This window comes from Uncinocarpus reesii, genomic scaffold, assembly GCF_000003515.1.
Source record: "Uncinocarpus reesii 1704 scaffold_3 genomic scaffold, whole genome shotgun sequence".
Lineage (NCBI taxonomy): Eukaryota > Fungi > Ascomycota > Eurotiomycetes > Onygenales > Onygenaceae > Uncinocarpus > Uncinocarpus reesii.
The window spans coordinates 1,704,576-1,708,933 of record NW_003052498.1 but is presented as its reverse complement, the minus strand read 5'-3'; positions in this window follow the sequence as shown (position 1 = coordinate 1,708,933).

The following is a 4,358-nucleotide window of genomic DNA, read 5'->3' as shown; positions in this document are numbered from 1 at the left end:
TCAATGCATTTAACTCTCTGTAGTCTACACAGAGATATAGATCATCATCTTTTTTCAGAGCAAATAGTATTGATGCATCAGCAGGGCTTTTTGAGAGTTGAATTCATTCTTTTTCTAGTGCAGCTACTATGTATTCTCAGAGAACAGCAAGTTCACTTTCTGAGAGATTGTATATTAATAGAAATGGTGATTTTTTGTCAGATTTTAATTTAATAATATGTTTTACTGTTGAGTGACACTCTGAGATGTTGATATTTTCTTCTGAGAAGAGATGCACAAACACCTGCATAAATTTCAGTAGTTTCAGAATATTCACATGTGTGATTGCATTGAGTGCAATACTTTCTGCATTTTGTGCAAATAATTTATTAATTGAGACAAGATATGCAGATGCATCAGAGAGAATTTCTTTTATTACTGTCTCAACTATTATAAAGTTAAATTCTTCATTTGACTCTTCTTCTTCTTCTAGACAGTAGACTCAATTGTCTTCCTGTCAGTTGATAATTGAATTAATAATTTTGAGTCAAAAGAATCTCAGAATCATGTTATAAATGTTTAAGATAATTGCTTTAAATGCTTGTTGTGCTTCTTGCATTGTTCTCTTGTGATCAGTTGCACTGACCACAAGATCATATATTTTAAAAATTCATACTTGATGTTTATCAATGACTTTAACTAACTTCAGCATCATGAATTTTGACATTAGATCTTGTAACTTGATTTAAAATTAACTCACAAAATTGGTTTCCACTTCAGAGTTCATTAAGACAAGCACATCTTTAATGCTCTCAGGAGTTTTGATCTGAATTATAATGAAAAATGAAAGTGAACTGACATGTCACAATTTATAAAGATTGAGAGCTACTGCAGCATTGATAGCTCTCTTCATTTATTTTTTAATACTTTATCTGTAAATTTTTTTGAATTTGCCTTCAGCTTTTTTCTGAGAAAGCATTCTTTAATAAAGTGTTCTGGTCTTTTGTGAAGATTGCATCATGATTTATCACTTATAATCTTGTACTTATAAGAGTTGAGTTTTTCTTTCTTTTGCAGTTTTTTTAAAAAGCTCTTTGCACTTTTCTTAAGTTTCTCTGTGTATTTTTTAATGTTATCTTTACAAATGATCAGTCATGTGACAAGTTCTTTATAGAACAAGTTGTCAATGGTGACAACATGTTTGTTAAATTCAGATCTGATTTTTAAGAGAATTTTGCAAACAAGATGCATCTTGCACTGTTTCTCTGTGTATTTGTATGAGAGTTGCTGTTCAAATAACTCAAGAGTGCTGCTGAAGTCATGAATGAATTAATTATCTTACTGTTTCAGCTTAAGATATTTATGCTCAGCATTTCAGAAGACTCTTTCAGAGTTCATAATCTGTTATGAGAGTCAATTACTGAATTTAGTTTATGAGAATAGAATGATTAAAGCAGCAGTGTGGTGATTTTACTTGATGAGAAGCTTGATTTTTAAATATTATACTGCTTCAAGCATCTTGCAGTCATCATGGTCTCTAAAGTACACTGCTTGATATGCATAAAATATCATGCATTAATCTAGAAATTTCTCAAGTTCTTTAAGATTCTTGACTGCAAACTTTTTATTATTCTTGCATGTTAAAGCTCTATCTGCATTCACTATATTTAATAATTATAGTCATGAGGCTTCATCTGTTTCAGTCTGAACATTTGAGTGACTTTCTGAAGATGTGACCATCTGAGTGATGGCTTCTTGCAGAGATTCATTTAGATTTCATGTGTGTAGCATTCTTTTCAGTCTTGATTAATATGGAGTGAAGATTGAAATCATGTAGCAAGAGAATTTCTTCATTGAAGTGATTCTTCTTTCTATAATTGCACACATTGCATTGATTTTCTGTTGCAGATCTTGAATATATTTTTTCTGTTGCAGAACTTGTAGTTCTTTACTTAATTTTGCAAGTAAGACTTCATCTTGATTATTGTTCTTAATATTCAACAGATTGTTTGCAGAAGCAGCAAGAGTGCAGCTTGTGTATGTTTTAATATCTTGAAACACATTCTGCTGTTCAGATGAAGAGAAGTCAGTATGAGTACTAAGCTTAACTGTTTGCAGTACAATTTCAATTTCATTCACTCTCATGAGAAATTGCATGAATAGCCTCAGCTGTTCAGAGATTTTCTGATGTTTCAGTAGTATTAAAAGATCAGATATTGAGTGAGTGTCTCCAGAAGTCTTTTCATGAATTCATCAGCTCATCTTGTTGATAAAGAGTGTTTTGCATTATTTCTTTCAATGAAAAGTCATACATTACATTAATGTTCAATGCAAGTGCTGGTAGCAGTCTGTCTGACAGATCATCTCTTATAATGAGAGAAAGCAATGAGAACTGTGAGAAGCTAGATCTAATGAACATATAATCAGAACAGAAATGAGCTACTAGTATAAAGAATATAAAGAAATATGCAGTGGGAGCAAGTATATAGTATATATTATGAGTAGATAAAGCTCATCACTGACCCATGTAAGAACAGAGACAGCATTGAGAAATTATATACAAGCAAGATGTGTGCTATTAAGATCTAAAGAGTCTAGTGTTAGAATCTGACATGACAATATTCTAGAGAAGATGTTCAGAAAATCCACTGATGTCAAGAAGATAATCTTATTATCATATCAGCTTTTCATTAATAAATTTGAACTCTATCACAATATATATTACAGTCTCATGAGTTTCTATATGATTTCTGTGGGTCTCAACACAAGCAAGCAGTCAAAAAGAAACAACATTTATACATTGACTCTTGGACTGCATGGCACTAATTTCTCTGATGTTGTTGAGACATTGGCATCTGATTTGACATTGCTTGATTGAGATATTACAATTAATATGAAAGATTAAATTTGTGTTGTGGCATTCTGCATATTCTTTCTTAAAGATATGCTGCAACAGAATGACAACATGACTATTAAGAGATCAACAGTCATTTATTCTTGTTGAAGCTGCATGATTTCTGATATTGAGAGACATGACATGATGTTTAATACTCTCACAAAAGACTGATATCACTTTAATATATTATAATAATGTGAGAAGATTAATTCAGCAGCAACTACATCTGTCAAAGAAAATCTCTATAAAGAGTATAAAATAACAACAGAGCAGACATCTCTATTTAAAGATCTGTTTATTTCTGAATTTCACTACATTCTTTCTCTCTGATTCATGCCACAGTGAGTTCTCTGAAATCTTCAAGATAGCTCATGCTCTATTGCTGTCAATTCTATCTCAGTTTAATCAGAAAAAGTACTGCTGAGTGCTGCAGAGATTTTCATTCTGATAGTAATGAGTCTGACTACAGTCATCATTAACTCATTTGAAATTCTATCAATTACAAGAGCATGTCTGAGCATCTATTATTATTCTGATTCTTTTTTGATGCTTTATGAAAACTGTCTGAATAAATTCAGCAGTTTGCTGATTTATATCAGTCATCTTCAAGATAGAGACTGATCTAATAAGCTTGATTATTCAAGTTTTTGCAGCAATTGCTTGGAGTAATTCTCTTTTAGCATCACAATTATCTATAAACTGCACAATTGATCAGCTACAAGCTACAATTGTAACAGTCTGAAAGAGCCTGTAGATGCTAATTAATACAGCTGCATGTGCAGTTAAATCAGTATATATAATATTACAGACATTATCAGTAGTCAGTCATTAATCTTCAACTATTCAATCTCTTGCTGCAATGTCAGATATTGCAGATCAAGCTGACACTGATGGATTCAGTAAATTATAAAAGAAAATCAAAGCTCTGCAGATCTTGAAGAATTGACTGAACATGCATATTGAAATTCACTATTCAGAGCAAGCAAAGAAATATACTCTTTTAAATAACTGCAGTATTCTTACTGATGAAGACAAGTATTGAGAATACAAAAACTTGTTCAAAAAACTAATAAATAAGATGTTGAGAAGATTTTGCTTTCTTAAGAAAGCTTCAAGTGAATATTACTGTTGATTCTTGAAGATGTCTGATTGAAAATTGAGCTTCATTTAATTCAGAACATGCAGCAGCTTTATAGCTACTGCTCAACTCTTTTCAATAACTTATTGTGATTGAATTCTGATGATGACATGAAATTTGGCATGCAAGATGCTGAAGAGAGCAATAATAAGTATTACTTAAATATTTAATACTGACAGCCTGCAAATCAAGTTATTTTTAAGCTTGAGATTCTGAATGCACATCTCTCTATATTGTCAAATCTTCATCCATTTCTTAAATCTTTGTGAAAAGCATATTTAAAAGATTGAAACAAGCTGTCAGTATTTTCTAGATCTGGATCCAATCCTAATTTACTTTTTATAA